We start from the raw sequence: 11048 nt of genomic DNA, 5'->3' as shown, positions 1-11048 counted from the left end.
GTGGTAGGATGAGAAGAAGAGAGGAGCCTGGAGACTTCCTCCTCTGTGACTGGGTCAAATGTGGAAAGTGAGCTTGATGGGATATATGGAGGGATGGGATTCACAACGCTTGGTAGCTGGGAGCTGATCTCCTGGCGGATGTTTTCTATTTTATCTGTGAAATATGAGGCCAGGTCATCAGCATGAAGGTCTGTGATGGGGGTATGTACTTTGCGACTGAGGAGGGAGTGAAAGGTGTCAAAGAGCTTTTTTGGATTGTTGGATAGTGAGGAAATAAGGGTGGTGAAGTAGGTCTGTTTGGCGAGGTGAAGGGAAGAGTTGTAGGTCCTTAAGATGAACTTGTTGTGGATGAAGTTTTCTGGTGTGCGGGTTTTCCTCCATATGTGTTTGGCACTCCTAGAGCATCACTGGAGAAATCGAGTTTGGGAAGTGAGCCAAGGCTGTTTTACTCTGTGTTTGGAGGTTCTGAGGGTGAGGGGTGCTACTTGGTCTAGGGTATTTCTGAGTGTGTCATTGTAATGTGTGAGGTAAATCCGGAGATATGACGATAAATCATGACATTCAAGTCATGTCAGGAAGCCCTCTCCTGGTGTCACTACCCCCTTCCCTTCACACAACTGGTTTAGCAACAAATCCATGGCCATGTCCTGTGATATGGAAATTAGGTGGCTTTAGGACAATGGACACAGGATGACTCCCTGCCGTCACCCTGTAGTAGGAGCTGCTAGCTAGTTAGCAAGGCTATGGAAATAGCCAGACAGAACGACTCCAGTAAAAAATGGTTCATATCTCGCAAGCCATATTTCCGATAAATATGGCAACCATAAAAATGGTGTCTCCGCATGTGGACGATGCCGGCACCCCCTTTTTATGGGAACAGGACATTGGGAAATGCCCCAGGCGTGATATCAGCCAATGGGGAACTGGCAGACAGGTCATGAGTCCCCTCGTTCTGTAGCTAAATTCATAACTGTCACAATGAGAGCATTGGCGTCTGCCTACGACGCTCCCAGGCAAAGTTATAGCCAAAATCCCCTTTGCTGGATAATTCTGATCCATGCAGGGGGAGTGGCAGTGCTTCCCTGTGAGGTCACTAAGGTAGGAGGGGACCTGGATCTGCCCAGGTTGATAACCCTACTTCGGCCATTTTCCAGCGTTCTTCTGCTCGGGGGCCTGGTTGGGAAAGACCTGTGAGGAAGAATCCTAGAAACCTGGTCTACAGCGCCCCCCTGTGGCCAGACGCACAAGGTAACTGATGTAATTGTATACCTGTTTGTAACCCATGCTTTATCTGTAACTGTACTCTGACATAACTGTATATTCTGTAGATTCCCTATTGTATATATTGTAGTTTCTAGTGTGCTTTAGGCGATTAAATTATATAATTAATCTTGAGCTGTTCTGTTATCTCGATCTTGAATCCCACGTCTGTGTGTTCGGCTAATAGTTACCGTAAATCGGTTGGTGGCAGCGAGTTGTGCCAAGGATTATTGTGGGGAGGCCAGTGAGATCCGGGAAGATATTATATATTCCGCCCGCGGAGGTCGGGGGAATATATACCCTACTCTCCCCGGGGACCCTTCAATAATCGGCATAAGTAGTATAGCGGCCTCCTTGCTTATTGTCGGGCAATTCCATAATTGGCCTGACTATAAGAGGGGCGCTAGAGAGCGCGTCACGTGCTCTGTCTGTCGGTCGGGAGGTATAAAGTAGGGGTGACCCCCACTTGTTACCCCCCGATTGTGACGTACTGGTAGCCAGCGCGGGGGATTTCTGAGTGACCCCCCCGGTGGTTCGTGACATATTGGTGGCAGCGGTGGGATCGAGATAATAGTGTGTGTGAGTGTGAGACCCATACTCCCAGACACTAAAGACTGCCTGCAGCAGCTGTGGCTGCTGGGGTCTTCAGACTAGCTCAACACTAGAGTGTCAGAGTGCAGATACTGTAAGGTGTGTGGAGGCATCAGGTGTCAGTTCTGTGTCAGTGACCAAAAGTCTGCAAGAATGGCTGATGGCACCAGGAGCAGAGCTATGCAACTGGCCAATGCTAAAGCAGGAGCCGAAGAGAGGGAGGACGGTGCTGTGGACAGTAATGAGGAGGTTGCCCACGAGTCCTCCAGGAGCTCGATGCCAGAAAACAGCTCTGCAGAGGACATTGCACAACCGGGCACTGCTGGACAAGATGAGGAGCAGCTCGCCCAAGGGTCCTCAACGAGCCAGACGCCAGCCCTCCGCTCTGCAATGGACAGTGAATCACCAGGCTCCGCAGCGGGCCGCAGATCACCACGTGCCATTCCACCGAGCCTGGGAGGCTCGGATAGCCTTCTTCAAATGGCTATGGCCCTACGCCAGGCTGGAGACCGGGAGGGCTACAAGGAACTCATGGCCGAGCGTGAGCGGCAAGCAGCGCGTGAAGAGCGCCAGGCAGAGCGTAACTACCAGCTGCAGCTAGCTCAGCTCCGGCCCTCATCAGCCACCCGTGACCTTCCAGACACCAAACTTCCAAAGGTCCGTGTTGAGGACTTCCCAGTGCTGGAGAAGGATGGAGACTTGGACTCTTTCTTGACTGCTTTTGAACGGACTTGCTTGCAGCATCATCTGAACAAGGACCAGTGGGCCAAATACCTGACCCCCCGTTTAAGGGGTAAGGCCCTGGATATCCTTGGGGACTTGCCTGCTGAGGCGGATCAGGGCTACGACACCATCAAGCGGGCCCTGATCCAACAGTACAACCTCACCCCGGAGTCCTACCGCAAGAAGTTCCGGACGCTGCAGAAGGGACCAAAGGACTCCTGGGCTGACCACCGGCGGGCACTTGCCCGAGCTGCCGACCACTGGACCCAAGGCCTGCAGCTTTCCACCGGACCGGAGATCCTGGACTTGTTCATCACGGAGCAACTCTTGTGGAACTGCCCTGAGGATCTCCGCCAGTTCATCCGAGACCAGAAGCCAAAGGGGTCCACGGCTACAGCTGCCCTTGCCGATGACTACACCAACAACCGGGCCCCTGAGGCCAGGAGAGCGGCCACCAGCAGCACCTGGAGAGGGGGTAAGATGAATTCTGCGACTGCCCCACCTGCCCCTAGACTGCAGGGGGTGTCCCCCTCAACTCCCCTCTCCAGGCCCGTGGCAGAGCCAAGACGGTGCCACCAGTGCAACCTACCTGGACACTTCAAGGCCATGTGCCCTCAGCGTCCCAAGGCCCCGGCTCCGTCCCCGTCCCAAGGGCCGCCCAAGGTGTATTGTGTGGGTGGGGGTGGTGGTAGGTCCCTGGACAGCTTCCAACCTGTCATCGTCGGCCGGTCTGTGACCATAGGACTGCGAGACAGCGCCTCGGAGGTGACTCTGGTGCGGCCTGAGATGGTGTCCCCCCAAGACTTGATCCCTGGAAAAACCCTCGCTGTCTCCGGGATTGGAGGCACTGACCCGGCGCTGCCTGTTGCTGACATTTATGTGGACTGGGGCGCAGGGCGAGGGGTGAGGGAGGTGGGGGTAACTGATCGGATCCCTGCAAACGTGCTACTTGGGACAGATTTGGGGCAGATAACCTCCCAGTTTGGGCCCCAACCAAGGGCTGAACCTTCAGCCCGTACTGACATGCCTCCGGACAATGTTAATGTGTTATCTATGAATGATGTAAGGGAGGAGGGAGTGAACTCTGATATTTCTGCTTGCATAGACACCATAGACACACACTCAGCTGCAGCTGTGACAGGGGAGGGGGTCAGAGAAAGGTGTGACAATGCCTCTACAAGTAACCAGCCTGTGAGCTGGGATCTGTTGCCCTCTGCAGGGATAAGCAGAGAGCAGGGTGCTGCAGGGGGAGGACCAGTGTGTGGGGTGGGGGCTACCACAGCAAATGTGGGGTCCCCAGAGATTTCACAGCGGGGTTCTGTTGCTGCAGGAGGGGAACAGGCAGGTGAGATTGGGGCCGGTCCAGGAGCGGAAGTGCTCCCAGGTAAGATCTCGGTGCATGGTTCCCCCACAACCGGGGTGTCAGGAAGCCAGGTAGGTCTGCCTGAACCGGCGACTTGGTCAGGAACGGAGGAGGAGCAGGCACGACCCACGGTCGCAGCGGCTGTGGCCGCTGTCACCCGCAGTGGGAGTGCTGGAAGCCAAGGGGCCTCCCGGAGGTCCGATAGCTCTTCCCCTTCTGACCAAGTGGCAGCCGAGTCAGGTGGAGGCCAGGACACAGGTCCCGGGGTACTGACTGAAGATGTGACAGTCTCGTCGATTCTGGCCACATCTAGTCAGGGGTTTCAGGCAGCGTTAGAAGCTGACGACAGCCTGAAAGCTCTTAAGGAGCAGGCGGCACAGCCTCCCTCGGACTCGGACCCGGAGCGAGTGGTCTGGGACCAAGGACGGCTGTACCGGGCCACGGTCCAGCAGGGTTCACCGGAGGCGTGGCCCAGGGACCGACAGTTGGTGGTACCCTATCCGTTCCGGACGGAGTTGTTGCGGATCGCACATGAGATTCCGATGGCCGGACACCTAGGGATCGCTAAGACCAAGGCCAGGTTAAACCAGCATTTCTACTGGCCAAAAATGGGGGCCGATGTGGCTGCCTACTGCCGTTCGTGTGAAACCTGTCAGAGAGTGGGGAAGGCGGGGCCACACCCCAAAGCCCCACTAGTATCTCTGCCAATCATCGATGAGCCTTTCAGGAGGGTGGCTGTGGATCTGGTCGGCCCGCTGGCCATCCCCAGCAGCTCCGGGAAACGCTTCATACTGACGGTAGTGGACTATGCCACCTGGTACCCAGAAGCAGTGGCCTTGTCGTCCATTCGGGCTGACAAGGTGGCCACCGCATTGCTGGAGATTTTCTCCCGAGTGGGTTTTCCCCAGGAAATGCTCACTGACCGGGGGACCCAATTCATGTCCCAGCTGATGGAGGCCCTCTGTAAGCAAGTCCAGGTGCGACATCTGGTGGCCAGCCCGTACCATCCACAGACTAATGGCCTGTGCGAGCGGTTCAATGGCACCTTAAAGCAGATGCTTAAGATGTTGGTCGACTCCCATGGGCGTGACTGGGAGCGGTATCTCCCACACCTGTTATTTGCTTACCGGGAGGTTCCACAGGCCTCAACAGGATTCTCACCGTTTGAGCTCCTGTACGGGCGACGTGTGCGGGGCCCCCTGGCTCTGGTGAAAGAGGCTTGGGAAGGGGATTTGGCCACCCCTGGAGTGTCGGTTATCGAGTATGTCATGCGCTTTCGGGACAAAATGCAGGCCTTGACGCAACTGGTACACGACAATATGGCTCAAGCCCAGGCCGATCAGAAGCGTTGGTACGACCAGAACGCTTGTGAGAGGACCTACCAAGTGGGTCAAAAGGTGTGGGTACTGGTCCCCGTACCACAGGACAAGCTTCAGGCAGCCTGGGAAGGCCCATACCTCGTGTACCAGCAGCTCAACCCTGTAACGTACCTGGTCACCCTGGACCCTGCCCGTGGAAGGCGGAAGCCCTTCCATGCGAACATGATGAAGGCACATCATGAGCGGGAGGCATGTGCGCTCCCCGTGTGCAACCTGCCCGAGGAGGGAGAAGCGGAAACCCTCTTGGATATGCTAGCCCAGGTTAGGGCAGGCGGATCCATTGAGGATGTGGAGGTTGGCCACCAGCTCTTGGAGGACCAACGGTCCCAGCTGTGGGCCACCCTACACCCCTTCCGGGGGTTGTTTACCAACCAGCCCGGAAGGACTGACTTGGCTGTCCATCACGTGGACACTGGGGATCATCCCCCGATCCGGCATTCAGCATATCGGGTCTCCCTGGAGGTGCAGCAACACATGCGCCAGGAGATTGACGAGATGCTGAAGCTGGGGGTGATCCAGGCATCCAACAGCGCTTGGGCCTCGCCTGTAGTCCTCGTCCCTAAGAAGGACCGAACCACGCGGTTCTGCGTGGACTACAGGGGGCTCAATGCGGTCACGGTCGCCGATGCGTACCCAATGCCACGCATCGATGACCTGCTCGATCAGTTGGCCGGGGCTCAGTACCTGACCATCATGGATCTGAGCCGGGGATATTGGCAGATCCCCCTGACTCGCAAGGCCAGGGAACGCTCTGCCTTTATTACCCCATTTGGACTATACGAGTCCACAGTGATGCCATTCGGGATGAGGAATGCCCCTGCCACTTTCCAGCGGATGGTCAACACCCTGCTCAAGGGACTTGAAGGGTACGCGGCCGCGTACCTGGATGACATTGCCGTCTTCAGTCCCACCTGGGAGGACCACCTAGAGCATCTAGCACAGGTGCTCAGGCGGATCCACCGGGCAGGTTTGACCATCAAGCCGGGAAAGTGTCAGCTGGCCATGAGCGAGGTCCAGTACCTCGGTCACCGGGTAGGTGGGAGAACCCTGAAGCCCGAGCCTGAGAAGGTGGAAGCCATCGCATCCTGGCCCACCCCCAGGACCAAGAAGCAGGTGATGTCCTTCTTGGGGACCGCTGGGTACTATAAGAGGTTTGTTCCATGCTATAGTAGCCTGGCAAAGCCCTTGACGGACCTCACCAAGAAGAAGCTGCCCTCTGCAGTCGATTGGACAATGGACTGCGAGACAGCCTTCCGGGCCCTAAAGGACGCCCTGTCCAGCCCGCCCGTGCTACAGGCAGCCGACTTCACGCGGCCGTTTGTAGTACAGACCGACGCCAGTGACTTCGGCCTCGGTGCGGTGCTCAGCCAGGTGGACTCTGCGAGCCAAGAGCACCCAGTCTTGTACCTGAGCAGGAAGCTGTTACCAAGGGAAGTTGCCTATTCCACGATGGAGAAGGAGTGCCTGGCCATAGGGTGGGCCCTGCAGCGTCTGCAACCCTATCTATACGGGCGCCACTTCATCGTGGAGACGGACCACAATCCCCTCAGCTGGTTGCACACCGTCTCTGGGACGAATGGGCGATTGTTGCGATGGAGCCTTGCGCTCCAGCAATACAACTTCACCATTCGCCACAAAAGGGGCCGTGACCACGGTAACGCAGACGGGCTGTCCCGACAAGGAGAGGTCGCGGACGGGCGCACGGGGGAACACCGGAGTGTGCTGCCCCCTAGCGCCCTCAAAAGGGGGGAGGTGTGAGGTAAATCCGGAGATATGACGATAAATCATGACATTCAAGTCATGTCAGGAAGCCCTCTCCTGGTGTCACTACCCCCTTCCCTTCACACAACTGGTTTAGCAACAAATCCATGGCCATGTCCTGTGATATGGAAATTAGGTGGCTTTAGGACAATGGACACAGGATGACTCCCTGCCGTCACCCTGTAGTAGGAGCTGCTAGCTAGTTAGCAAGGCTATGGAAATAGCCAGACAGAACGACTCCAGTAAAAAATGGTTCATATCTCGCAAGCCATATTTCCGATAAATATGGCAACCATAAAAATGGTGTCTCCGCATGTGGACGATGCCGGCACCCCCTTTTTATGGGAACAGGACATTGGGAAATGCCCCAGGCGTGATATCAGCCAATGGGGAACTGGCAGACAGGTCATGAGTCCCCTCGTTCTGTAGCTAAATTCATAACTGTCACAATGAGAGCATTGGCGTCTGCCTACGACGCTCCCAGGCAAAGTTATAGCCAAAATCCCCTTTGCTGGATAATTCTGATCCATGCAGGGGGAGTGGCAGTGCTTCCCTGTGAGGTCACTAAGGTAGGAGGGGACCTGGATCTGCCCAGGTTGATAACCCTACTTCGGCCATTTTCCAGCGTTCTTCTGCTCGGGGGCCTGGTTGGGAAAGACCTGTGAGGAAGAATCCTAGAAACCTGGTCTACAGCGCCCCCCTGTGGCCAGACGCACAAGGTAACTGATGTAATTGTATACCTGTTTGTAACCCATGCTTTATCTGTAACTGTACTCTGACATAACTGTATATTCTGTAGATTCCCTATTGTATATATTGTAGTTTCTAGTGTGCTTTAGGCGATTAAATTATATAATTAATCTTGAGCTGTTCTGTTATCTCGATCTTGAATCCCACGTCTGTGTGTTCGGCTAATAGTTACCGTAAATCGGTTGGTGGCAGCGAGTTGTGCCAAGGATTATTGTGGGGAGGCCAGTGAGATCCGGGAAGATATTATATATTCCGCCCGCGGAGGTCGGGGGAATATATACCCTACTCTCCCCGGGGACCCTTCAATAATCGGCATAAGTAGTATAGCGGCCTCCTTGCTTATTGTCGGGCAATTCCATAATTGGCCTGACTATAAGAGGGGCGCTAGAGAGCGCGTCACGTGCTCTGTCTGTCGGTCGGGAGGTATAAAGTAGGGGTGACCCCCACTTGTTACCCCCCGATTGTGACGTACTGGTAGCCAGCGCGGGGGATTTCTGAGTGACCCCCCCGGTGGTTCGTGACATAATGGTTTACAGCCAGATCAGGACAGGAAAGTGAGGAGATAGGGGACAGTGATGAGTGTAAAGAGTCTGTAAGGGTCTGAAAGTCAATGGCCTGTAGGTTTCTGAATGTGTGATAGGTGGGAGTGTACTGGGGTGGACGAGGGTTTGTGAGCTTGAAGGAGAGGATGTTGTGGTCAGAGAGGGGAAGAGGTGAGTTGTCAAAGTCAGAGATTGAGCAGAGGCGGATAAAGACCAGGTCAAGAGTGTTACCATCTTCATGTGTCTCAGAAGATGAGAGCTGTGAGAGGCCAAGGGAGGTGGTGAGAGATAGAAGCTGGGATGCAGATGGGGAGGAGGGGCTGGTCATGGGTATGTTAAAGTCTCCTAGGATGAGGGTTGGTAATTCTGAGGACATGAAGTGCGGCAGCCAGGCTGAAAAGTGGTCAAGGAACTGGGTGGGTGGGCCTGGGGGACGGTATATGACAGCTACTATTATAATATATGGAGGGGCTGCATTATTATACATGGAGGCCTATGAGGTCTGCATTATAATACATGGTGAGCTGTGGGGTGCATTATAATACATGCATGACTATGGGGGCTGCATTATAATATATGAAGGCCTATGAGGGCTACCTTATCCATGGACTATGGGGGTGCATTATAAAACATGGAGGACTATGGGGGTGCATTATAATATATGGAGGACTATGGGGTGCAGTATAATATATGGAGGACTATGGAGTGAATTATAATACATGGAGGACTATGGGAGTTGTAGTATAATAATTGGAGGGCTATAAGAGTTACCTTATATATAGAGGACTATGGGAAATGCATTATAATACAAGGAGGACTATGGGGCGCATTCTAGTAAAATGAAGGGTTACGTGGGACCCAATATGCTATATGGAAGGCTATGTGGGGGGCCATTATAGTATTTGGAGAACTATATATACGAGGGGGGACAAAAACATAAGCTTGGGATGGGAACGTTTTGTGCTGATGGAAAGAGGCTCTTACCCGCAGCACCCAGCTTTACGATGCTATGATATGGGAAAGCTGGGTGCTGAGGGAAAGATGTATAGCAGAGCCTAGGGAAGCTGGATGCTGAGGACAAGATGGATATCAGAACATAGGAAAGCTGGATGATGATAGAGGGATTTCAGATCATGGGAAACCTGAGTGCTGAGGGAAAGAGCCAAGTGTTAACTTCATTATCCCGCACCCTGAGTGTCAGCGTCATTATCCCATGCCCCGAGTGTCGGTGTCATTATCCTGTACCCAGTGTATCTGTGTTGGGGGGGGGGGCAGGTCCTAATTTTGCATTGGGGCCCATCAAATTCTAGTTACAACACTGCCCAGCACAGAGATGACTAGATCAAAGTTGTTGCACTAAGGTTCATGATTTCTGATCTCACAGCACTGTCTGTAAGGAACGTCCCCTGTACAGTAACTCTATTCTATCTCACTAGAGGTGACTAGAGCGGAGTTGCTGCACTGAGGTTCATGATTTCTGAGCTCACAGCACTGTCTATAAGGACGGCCTCAGCCAGTCCATGCATTGTGTTCAGAGATTGTACTGACGTTCATAGATGTTTGAATAAGCCCTTATACAGATTACATGAAAGCTCCCATAAACATAGGGCTAAAATTGCCCGGATCAGACAACAATATGATGTGTATGGGGACTATCTGACTTACCTCGAGAATGGATGTAAAGCTGGTGTCACACACAGCGACGACAACGAGGTCGCTGCTACGTCACCATTTTCTGTGACGTTGCAGCGACGTCCCGTCGCTGTCGCTGTGTGTGAGATCCAGCAACGACCTGGCCCCTGCTGTGAGGTCGCCGCTCGTTGCTGAATGTCCAGCTTAATTTTTTGGTCGTCACTCTCCCGAGCGAGAGAGCGACGAAATGAAGCGAGCAGAGGGAGCAGGAGCCGGCGTCTGGCAGCTGCAGTAAGCTGTAACCAGCGTAAACATCGGGTAACCAAGGGAAGAACTTTCCCTGGTTACCCGATATTTACCTTCGTTACCAGCCTCCGCCCTTGCTTCCAGTGCCGGCTCCTGCTCTGTGCACATGTGGCTGCAGTACGCATCGGGTAATTAACCCGATGTATACTGTAGCAAGGAGAGCAAGGAGCCAGCGCTAAGCAGTGTGCGCGGCTCCCTGCTCTCTGCACTGTGACATGTAGCTGCAGCACACATCGGGTTAATTAACCCGATGTGTACTGTACCTAGGAGAGCAAGGAGCCAGCGCTAAGCGCGGCTCCCTGCTCTCTGCACATGTAGCACAGCGACGTTATGATCGCTGCTGTGTCGCTGTGTTTGACAGCTAAGCAGCGATCATAACAGCGACTTACAAGGTCGCTGTTACGTCACAGAAAATAGTGACGTAACAGCGACGTCGTTGTCGCTTAGTGTGAACCCAGCTTCAAGGGAGGGAAGGAACCGGCGTGTTTGAATTCCACTTGTTGATGCTTTTGATCTCTTGAAAGATAATCCACTCCCAGAGGAGGCGACATCAGCTCTCAGAGAGAGAACACAAGAACATTTGGCCGAGCACTCCTGTATGTGATAGTCAAGAGAGAGCTGACGGCCAAATGATTGCAGGAAATGTTTACACGCCTTAAAGGGATTGTTTAGTGAAAACAAGTTATCACCTATCCATGGGCAAGGTGATCACCTGCTGATCAGTGTCCGATCACTGGAACC

The sequence above is a fragment of the Anomaloglossus baeobatrachus genome, chromosome 5, assembly GCF_048569485.1.
Source record: "Anomaloglossus baeobatrachus isolate aAnoBae1 chromosome 5, aAnoBae1.hap1, whole genome shotgun sequence".
Lineage (NCBI taxonomy): Eukaryota > Metazoa > Chordata > Amphibia > Anura > Aromobatidae > Anomaloglossus > Anomaloglossus baeobatrachus.
The sequence above is the reverse complement of the archived record's forward strand: the minus strand, read 5'-3'. Positions refer to the sequence as shown.